The sequence below is a fragment of the Manacus vitellinus genome, unplaced genomic scaffold (assembly GCF_001715985.3).
Source record: "Manacus vitellinus isolate BGI_N305 unplaced genomic scaffold, ASM171598v3 scaffold_4_pilon, whole genome shotgun sequence".
Lineage (NCBI taxonomy): Eukaryota > Metazoa > Chordata > Aves > Passeriformes > Pipridae > Manacus > Manacus vitellinus.
Window position 1 is genome coordinate 23,045,934 of NW_021940604.1, and position 11,037 is coordinate 23,056,970.

Here is an 11,037-nt window from a genome sequence, read left to right on the forward strand (position 1 = left end):
GGAGCCTTTCTGCCCTTGCCCCACTCAGGGGAAAGCTGTTGGCTCCCTGCCCACAGTGGCAAATCCACACTGACCTGAGCCTGGCATGAGCCCGGGAGCAGCCAGGCAGGATCATGGCTGCTGGAGCAGCCCAGCACCTCTCACACCACGTGTAAGCACAGTGGGGCCTCTGTGATACATTTCTTGTGTCATTGAAACATGCCCCGGCCATCTGTAACTTCCAGGGATGGGCTTTGGGGTGATAATGGCATAAAGACAATGCCTACTGCAGAACGTAAGAGCTGCTGTAGCGAGTCATCTCTAGTCCAGGAGCCTGTCTCCACTGTGCCTGCCAATCCTGGTACGATGGAGTAGGACTCATCATTTTTTGTTCTTGCTCTCTATGCTGGCTGGGATTTTCTAAACCTTTGCCGTTTCTTTTCAGTAGCACATATGCCCCAAATAACTGTTTCTCAAACCATGTGCTTGAACACCTGCAAGATGAGATTTTTAAAAATTAGTTTATATACTGAAAACATGAAAAGGATTAATGCAAAGGGGAAGTGTTTGATCTCTTTCACCAAATAACCATATCAAAAGCTCTTTTCAATGCCTTTTGTTGAAACATATAAAAGTCATGAACTCCTTGGCTGCTAGCCAATGCATCAGAACATTGCCTGGTGTAAACTAATGTTGCTCTGTTGATCTCCAAGGACATGAACTGACTCTTGCCATGCCCAGATTCAGCCTCTGGGGATTAACGAGGTGTTTGTATGACCGACGGTGCTGTATGTTCTGCAATGAAATGGGATAAATATGTATGAAAACCTGTGAATAAATTTGAGAAGACAAGCTAGCTCCTGAAGTACAACAGATATTATCTCCAAGAGACACAGATTGACAGACTATCTTTGAGGTGATTAATAAGAAAAGAAACCACACTTAAAAAAAAAAAAAACGGAGAGTTTTTATTGAAAACCAGGCTTTGTTCCAAATTCTACAATTTTCATGTCAGGGTGTTTGGCAGGAAAGGCTGATCCCCAGTAAAGGAGAAGTTCCCTTCCAGTCTTGTTATAATAACAGCAAAACTAATTTATGGGAAATTCTCCTTCTCTTTGCCTAGGCTGATGGTTCAAACAGAAAGGAAAAGATTTCCTACTTTAATTTTTCACCCTGTATTTTACTTCAGTGCTTTTCCAGCTAATTTGGAGGGGTACTGCAAATGACAAAATTATGGGGGTGCTTTGCAACTACAATGAAGTTTATTACCACGAGCAGGCAATGGCACAATCACTTGGCAAACATCAAGCAATCCAAGGAATCTCCAGAGTGCAGCCAGAAGAAGTTGGTGGGAGAGATTAACATTAATGATTTTAAAGGTCCCAGAACAACCACAGTCACCATGGTCACATGCTGCCAGCCCAGGGGCTCTGACCAGGAACCAATGGGGAGCCCAGTGAGCTGTAATGCCAAGGAAATCACTCCAAAAATGGGCAAGCACACAGAGGGGAAGCAGAAGCTCTGAGAGGTGCACAGGTCACTCAGGATTGGGTATCCCAGCAGTGTTCCACTTAGGGCAGGACAGCTGGCATAGCTCCTGGAATCTGTAGGGTGGAAAGAACTCTTCACTATGTCCTATAAACAGCTTCCTCTGCTTGCTTTTCAAACAAGTGCTTGGTTCTTCCCCCTAGTGCTTCCTTGCAGCACTTCAGCCATGTCTGTGAGTAGCCCTTCATTTGTGAGCACCCACGGTGGCTTTGAAGATTCATCCATCATCACTCATATGGTGGTTTGATTCTGGAGTCACAGTCCTTACTTCATGCAGGCTATGAAATAAATCCACAGCTCACTGTTGTTATACACATCAAATATACACTGGTCCTCCTCACAGTATCACAGAATCACAGAATCCTTGATGATGGAAGGGACCTCTGCAAGTCACCTGGTCCAACCCCCCTGCTCAAGCAGGGTCATGCAGAGATTGTTGCCCCAAGGTAAGTCTATGCTGACCTTCTTAGTTACCTGCTTTTGCAGGGGCACCAATGAAAGTGAGGTCAGTGGCTCCAGGAAGGTGCTGAGAAAGAACTGCTGGAGGTCAGACCCCATGCCCAGGTCCTTGCTGGGGCAGTATGGTGTCCAACATAATCCTACAAAAATCTCTTCTGATCCACCCTGTGTCCTCCAGGAACTGTGACTTCTGATGCTGTGTCTGCACTGTATTTCTGGTGACACTTGGCTCCAAACATGGGTGTCTCCAGGAAGGACACTGTGTGGGTTTGGTGTTGAAGCTCCTGCTCTGATCTCTGGATGTCTGGGCAGTCCACTGTGCAGGAACCAGCAGCCCTGTGTCTGCTTCTGGCATAGCCAAACAGCTCCTTAAATGCTTGTTAACCCCAGTCCAGGGTGAGCATGAGGGCACCTGCATGACGGCATTCCTTAGTTTTGGGGCCAACCCTGACTCAGGTCCCTTCCTCAGCATGAGAGAAAAGCTGCTGCTGCTATTGCTGCTGAGCAACACAGTGCCTATTGTAAACATGAGATGGTTAAAATTGTGCTCTTTACATGGTATTTCAAGGAAAAAAAAGTTCTCAATGAATGGCAGGGCAAGCACATTCTGAGCTTGGCTTCCTGAGGAAAGTGAGCTTGTGTTTTATGGGGTTTGAATGAAGATTATGATATCCTACATTTTGAATCTCTTGGCAAATCTTAATCAAACTGGACTCAAGGGAGAACATGCCATAGGAATTCTCACAAGTTTGATGATAAGGGCTGCTGAGGAAAGAAATTACCCCTCAGAAAGGCAGCAGCCTGACCTCTCCATTGGTTAGCTATGACAAAATCCCACATGATGGAGCCTGTAAAAACCCCAGCTGCAGGAAAAGCTACAGTCAGATTTTGCATCTTCCTAGGCACCACAATCAATTGACCACAGAGCACAAATGTGGTTTTGTTAGTTCCAGTCCTTCAGGGCTACCTAAGCCAGCTTACCTGTTCTGATTTACCCCCAAGTCTTTCTGTGCCATGCTGGCAGCCCTGGGGCCCTCCTGGCTTTGGTGCAGCTGCCAGCCTGGTGAGAGGGCAAAATAACCAGCCCAAAGTAGTGGTGGAACCACCTGTCTTTGGTAGGATCTCAGAAAGTTGCAATCTGTCAGAAGTGTACATGCCCACAGTGCTGACTACTACTGTGTTTCTCAAATACAAGAGGATTTTCTTTCCCCTTGGTACCAAGGAGTTCTATGCTGAGTTGACCGAATAAGACTTTTTGGCAGAATAATTTCCCTTAAAGAATAGGAAAGTCAAATATTTCTTAAGATCTCTATCACGTCTGAAATCTCTTTATCCTGCATATGAAGTACTTTTTTCCTTTTAAACTGACGCACGCACCAAAGCTGAACCCAATGTTTTCCCTCCCAGCTGTTGCTGTTTAGCTACTCCCCTCTCCACTTAGAAAATTTTTAGTTCATTTTTTTAAGGTGAGAGCCTGAGAGAGGTTAGCTGGAGCGCAAGTGCTCTGCTTTTCCCTTTAATTAGCAGAAGCGATGGCTACACATGGATTTCAAATTTGTTTCAGCTCTTACTGGGAGCTCTTTGCAACCTGAAGCAGAGATTGATTGTCTGTGAAGAGGCTCTGTGATAACAAAGGCAGAAGTCAGGCAGGGAAGGTCTGACATGTGAGCTGTCAGAGGTGGTGTCACTGCCAGCTGACCCATCATAAGACCGCCGGGAACAGCCAATGGGTGCCCTGCTCGGGAGGTTCTAGTGCCCTGCTCCCTGCTAGCTTGTGCTTGGAAACAGATTGACTAACATAATAGAGTGATTTTGTAATCTGTCATAATACCATAAGCTACAGATCCACAGACTTTGACCCCTCACAGGTATAATGAGCTCCTTTATTCAGCTGCACATGCTCTCTCGATGGGGGAGAGAGAGGGGAGCCTTTTCCTAATTATATATCCAAAGCATATGTTTTGCCCAGAAACAAAGCATTATATTCATTAGTAAAATCCTATAAGCTAGGCTCTTTTTATTAGCCAGTTAACTAATTGACAGTTAAGAACACGTATTAATATCATGGTGTAACCATGCAGTCACTTAATCTGACAGCTTTATTAAAATCATAGCATTGCTCCTCTAAGTTGCTACAGTGAAGGGCTGTAGCATTTGCATTAGAAACCCTGGTGTTTGGAGATATATAGCTCAGCTGTGAAAAAAAAGTCAACATAACACACAAGTCTCAGCCTGGTGTTGGTCTCTGTTAATCCTTTGTCAGTGTTGGAGAAGAGTGCTAAAGGTCCTTGCACTGATCTTTAAATATCTGCTCAATCAAAGTAAAGTAAGTTTAGGGGCATAAAAAACATATGTTAGTACAATATCCTTTTTCCTTACTGCATCAGAGAATTACCTTGCAGCAAAGTGCAGAGCATTACACATCTGAAAGAATAATGTGAAACACTTGGTGCAGTTCGGGCAGGGGGTGTGTGTCATGCCAGTGAGAGGGGGAGCCCAAGTACAGCTGTGGTTGTGGCGCTGAACACAGCCCTTCCACTTCCTACAGCAGTTTAAAAAGGTAAATGGCCTGTAAAAGGAAAAGCTTAGAAAATAAATAGCGGTAATGGAATTAATGTCATCACGGTATGATGGCATCATACAAATCAATCTTACATCCTCACCTCACCAAAGTAATAACTCGCTATAGTAGCCCCTGTCTGAAAAGGTTGAGGTAGCAGATTTTTGTCACAAAGTGCAGTGCTTTCATGAGGAATGATAATAAAAGATCTACAGAATTGTATTACTCCTTTCATTATGCTTGCACAGCCTCTGCATTTGGTTTACAGATCTTTATCAACTGGTTCCTGACATATAAGAAGGAGAGTACAAAACAGTTCTGGGTTTCTCAGATTGATAGCTACAGAGGAAAAAAAAAGGACAAAAATTAAAATCAGAGAAGGAAAAACAAATATGAAAGCAGATCTTTACTTCATATACATTGATAGACATCACGGCAAAAAAACCAAAAAGCTTTAAAATGCACCCCTACTAAGCAGCAAGGCTGCCCATTGTCTGAGCCTGCCCTCCCCATTGCAGCTGTGAGAGTTATGTTTGGCTGGGCTGGAGCTACTGTGTATTTATTGGCCTGGTGTGAATCCCTATGTGGTCAGGACTGCCTGGAGTGGTGGTCTGGCACTATTCATAGCAAAGATATGCACTACTCCATCCTTGCTAGGCTGGGCAAAATCCCTCTGATTAAAACATTTACCTGCACTCCCCACCCTCTGAACCTAAAATGCCCATGACCATTATTTTAGCTCAGCAAGCAGAAGACCAGAGTCTGGCACAGAAGGCCATCTTACTCCTGACTCCCTGGGTATGTGAGCCAGGCAGGCACTCAGTGTGCCCAGAGGTGAGCAGCTATAAGCTGCTCATGTTCTGTTCTATCACGTGTTAGCTCCTCACCAGTACATTACTGCTGCAGCTGCCCCATACTGGGAGAGTCACAGTCTGGTCTGCTGCTCTGGTGCACCAGGACAGTTTTAGAGCACTCCCTGGGTTCACTGCTTAGAAAAGAGGCTCCACCCCCTTCTTCATTTATTACAGACTTCTCATCTTTTACCATGGGCATCACAGAAATACACATCACAGAACTGCGTAACCAGACTGATTTCACAGCCAATTCCTGTTGCCTGAAAGAGCTCATCTGGAATGTTTGGGACCAAGTGAAAATCACGGTGGTTGAATAAGATGGATTTGGGCTGGACATTCCTGGTGCAGAAGCAGAGAAGTCAAAGTGTTTACAAGAGATTATTGATTACACAGCAGACAAGAAGGTTGTTCATGAAAAAAAAAGGTAATTTTTTGAAGCAAAGAAGCCTCTCTACCAGAAGTAGGCTGAAGTCAGTGGGTACACACGGATACAAGCACACATGTTTGTTTTCACAGAGACTAACAGGAGAAAGCACGTGAGACTTGCCATCTTCTATAGTCCATTGCCCCCTTTCTCTGCTGCATCTGGTGCTCCCGTGCTAGGGATATTCAGGGGTATGTCCTGGCCTAGTCCTTTTAGGATCCATCCATGGATCTATTGTCCATCTAATTCCTTTATCAAGTTGCTGACAACATGTCCTTCCTAAGCCACTCCCTGTGCAGAGTCCCAGCCTCTTCCTTGCTCCCTGTAAGATGATCTTCAGATGATCTCCTTGATTATTTCAGTTGTGCTTCCCTGTAACACTGTGACTCCTCTAGTTCTGCTTTCTGTCAAGACTATATATCAACAGGTGTTTGCTCTAGCCACCAATGGTAGGTGTAGATCAGTTTAGCCAGAAGGTACGAATTTCAAAGAACCTTTTATTCTTGCCATGACTTCTATTAGGCATTAACTGCTTTTTAATCTTAATGAAAAATGGCTTTTATCCTTTGCATTCTGACATGTTCATCTAAACCCAGACACTCTTGCCTCTTAAAAATAAACAAAGACAGAGTAAATCAGGGAACTGTAATTAATTATAAATGGTTAATGAAAGCTGATAAAAACTCTCCGGAAGCCAGCAAAAGCCTCTGTGCATAACGTTGGTTAAGAGTGACAAGACCTGAGGGAATGACATAAAGCTGTGTCAGGGGAGGTTTAGGTTAGATATCAGGAAAAGGTTTTTCACCCAAAGGGTGATCGGGCTCTGGAACAGGCTCCCCAGGGAAGTGGTCACAGCACCAAGCCTGACAGAGTTCAAGAAGTGTTTGGACAATGCTCTCAGGCACGTGGTGTGACTCTTGTGACTGTCTTGTGCAGGGCCAGGAGTTGGACACTATGATCCTTATGATCCAACTCAGGGTATTCTACGGTTGTATTCTATGATTCATTTCACTGATGGTTTTATAACCATTTCTTCAACAAATCTTGCACTGTTAGCAGCAAGGCAATGGTATCAATGTGAATTTTGCCTGATCGCTGGCAGCATGATTGAGATTATTAAGGAATAAATAAAATGTCAAGGAAAGCCCCTCTTAAACATTCAAACAACATTCATCAACAAAGCCCAGATGTGGTGAACAGACAGCTGCTGTGTATTGGAAAAGGCCTGTGGGAAGGACCATAATATCACACTTCCTGAGCATTTTCAGAACAGCAGAGGAGTAAACAATACCTCTAATGCGAAATCAGAGGTAAAATGAATTAGGTGGTGATAACCCTTGAAAAAGAAAAGGTATTTTGTGAGTTTCTGTACAAAGACCTTTTGAGCTCTAAGCTTCATAATCAGCTTGGAAAATAGTTTAACTTGCAGGAATCTTGGTGACTTACTTCTGTCTTCCCCAGTTTGCAAGGTCAACCATCAAAACAGATGGTGTTTGGAGAGCTCTGAATGACAATTGTTAAGCATAATTTACAAATTATTTTCCATTTTAAAGGCAGTGCTATTGCATCATTTTGGAGCCATGTTTAACAATAAGGCATAAATAGTTAATTTAAACAAAAATGGGAAATTCAGAGGGAAAAAGTGTGTGTGGGGACTTTTCAGATAATCCACTTACTGCATCTTTGTTGTGCCTATCCTTATAATACCCCTGAGTCCCAGTTGCTGGATTTAACCGTAACACCAATTTCCAGAGAAGCAGCAGCTGCGCTCTGGCTTTCATTGCTAATATTCCTGGCATTAGTGCCCTTGAAGCCCTGCAGCAAAGCCTGCACCTCCTCAAGGGCAAAACCCTCATGTCTGCTCCCTGTGTGAAGAAAGAGGAGAAAGGGCAGCATTTTGGACCTAGGTCAGTGGAAACCCTCAACCTTTAAAGCACTGCTCAGATTCTGTACTGCATCCCCACAGTTACTCCCTAGCATGCAACAGGAAAGAACAAAGTAGTCCAAATCAACCAATTTGATTCCTGATGTAACTCAGCCACTGGATTTCTGCTAAGGGTAAGAATCCAGGGAATCACAGCCCAAATGTCATGACAAACTTATGAGGTGTGTAAACTCTTATTTTCCCACTTTCCTGGCTCTTTTGGCAGGACTTTCAGGAGCACTGTAGGGTTTTTGGTCTGCCACTAACCTCTACAGTCTTGAGATACAAGCTGTCAGCAACTTGCTCTAGGACCTTTCTCCTGAATTTGTCACCTCTCAGCAGGAACAGCTAGTTTTATCCCCATCAAAGCCAAACAGCAAATCCAAAGAGGACAGGTCCGCTGGGGTCCTGAGGTGGATCACTGGGCCATCAGTTTTAATCTGACTACTCTATGAGAAATAAATAAAATAGCAGGAATAAAAAGTGCCAGTGAGCAGGGAAGCGGTGTTTGCATGGAAGTGGGTGCAGGCACTCGCCTTCGTGGAACTAGCTGCAGGCATCTTCCCTCCCATAGTGTATTTCCCCTCATGAAAGTCTAATTGTGGTTCATGGCTTTTCAGGTTGGCCGCTCTAAACTTTTGTTGACTGGAAGTAATTGGAAGAATTGATCATCTTGTGTCACAGGAGAGACACAGAGAAAGAACATTTCTAAAATAGCTGGGCCAAGCACAAAAGCTCCAGTGTGATACTGCCTGTAGAGTGGACCAGGAGCAGAACAAATGTAGGGATCTGCGTGGCCACCCAACAGAGCCTGGCAGCCTGAGGTAGATCCCAGTCACACACACAGTGCAGATCCTGCTGCCTTTCTCATGTCTGTAGCTTTTCCACGGTGACAGGTTCTTCTGAAGCTCTTACAAAGAGCCATTTTGTTAGCAATGCCCATTTCAATGAAATATGCTTTGCAAACCTGTTATCTTCTCTCTTTCTTACCTACAAACACTAAGAGCCTTCTTCTTTTGTTGCTTTTATGACCCAGATATACTCAGCTTAGGTAATGCCAGACATCATTTTATTAGGAACTAGTACACCTATAAAAGTGGCAAATCACTGGAAATCTATCACCTTCTTATCAGAATTGTTTGGCAACAGGGTGAGCTGGAGAACATTCCAGCACTGTGTTGGATAGCCATTGTTGTAAAAAGACTTAGTAGAAATCTAGCACTGGCAGCTTAAATATTAACAGCTAGAGTACACAAGGCCTATAGAATGTGGTATATGAATTATAACAATCATATTACAACATGTCAAGTAACTAACTACAGAATTGGACAGAATTACCCAAGAGGATATAAAATAGGATATAGAGCCACTGTATACTGTATAAGAAGACAACCACTTAATAACAAAACAGCAAGAAAATCAAGCCAATACAAAGCAAGAAGACCTCAGACCCCAATATTACCATTGGCCTGAACTGTTGCATGAGGGATGGGGAGCTTAGATTGTAAGGGAATAATTGCCCACGGATCTCTTTGTTCAGGGTCCCTCTTTGGAATTGCCCAGCTCTAGCTGCAGTGCTATTAATAAAAAGGACCTTATAGAAGAATTTTGGTTTATTGATTCAGTGGAAGCCAAGTCAAACCCTGTTATGGTGGCTGGTATCTGTAATTTCCATAGCAGTTTGCCAACCCAGATGGGACTCTAGGCAATCACCACTGGATGTTGGATGCTCTCATCTCCAAATGTCCAGCTGCTGGCATCGGGTGAGTTCACCTAGGAACTTTGGAGACAAGAGGCACTGACTGATTGTTGCCAAAATTCCGCTACTAAATTATGGCTTCAAGTGGGTTCAAGTCCCAGTTCAGAAGCATGCTAGGAGAGGTGTGCATGGCCTGATCAGAGTAAGGCACATAAATTTGGCATATAGGTATGGGGAACAGACCCAGAATAGAGAAGGAGATGCCCTTAATGGAGGTACTAGAAAATTGGAGGAAAATAGATGGCACTGCAAGTCTATCAAAAACCTGAGCAGCAGCATTGGGCCAGGATGAATGGCTGACAATGACAGGAAGCAGGGGGGGGATGTGTGTGTGTTGGTGTGGCCCTATGAAGGATTCTTTGACCAAAAGAAATTAACTTTACTGTGACATATTCAAAACCTTATCAAAGGGATTTTTGGCATGTATGGGACAACTGGGCCTACGACTGCCATAAGGGAGGTAGTCGCAAAAGTTCACAGAGAACCTGGGTTACGAATCTAGCTGCAGCAGACATAAGTGATCCAACAGATATGCCTGTGGAATCTGCTCCACCTCTGCACTCCCCTCTCTGCTTTTTCTAACCCATGTTTTATTACTGCTTCTGCCACTCCTCCATCTAATGCTTATGCTAATGTTCTTCCAAATCCAGCTGCCAAGCAGTCTGTAGCAGGGAAAACTAACACTCCTCTAGTATTGCATGTACTTACTAATCAGTCCTGGAATCCTGGAGATCACAGAATCATAGAACAGCCTGAGCTGGAAGGGGCCTTGAAAGTTCATTTGGTGCAGCATTTCATGGGAAAGAGAGCCTAGATGAAATCAGCTAGAACCCTGCCCAATCACATCTTGCACACTTCCAGCGACAGGGACTCTACCATGTCCCTGGAGAGATTGTTCCAGTGGGTGATTGTTCTCACTGTAAAAAATGTCTTTCTTACATCATGATGAAACCTCTCCCAGTGCTATTGTACCCACTGCCCCTTGCCTTCTCCATGTGCATGCAGAGCCTCTGCCCAATCTGTAGCAGCCCTGTAAATAGTGGAATACCGTGATGAGGTCCCCCTATCTTGTGTCTTCTCTTCTCCAGAGCTGGAAACTTTTGAAATCTTTTCACAGTTGTGTGGGGGAGTAAAATACCCAGACTGAAGGAATATGTGAATTGGTGTCCCCAGTTATTTTCAAACATTTGAAGTGAATATAATGCATCATGGAGGGATACTCAAATATTATTGAAGGAGCTATTTTGATCTGATGAAAAAGATAAAAGAATTGAAAAGGATGCAGAATTGATGCAACAAGCTGGGGGAAATAGGAACCCTTGGGCAACAAATGATCCAGATTGGTATTATCATAATGCAGGAGACAGAGGTAACTGTCAGACAGCAATGTGGAATTTAGTGGAAGCTATTAGAACTTGTGAAGAATCAAGAGTGAACTGGATGAAAGTACAGGAATGTAGGCAGACGCTAGAGGAACACCATAGTGACTACTGGGGAGAATTACGGTGGGCTTTACTAAAGCATGGAGGA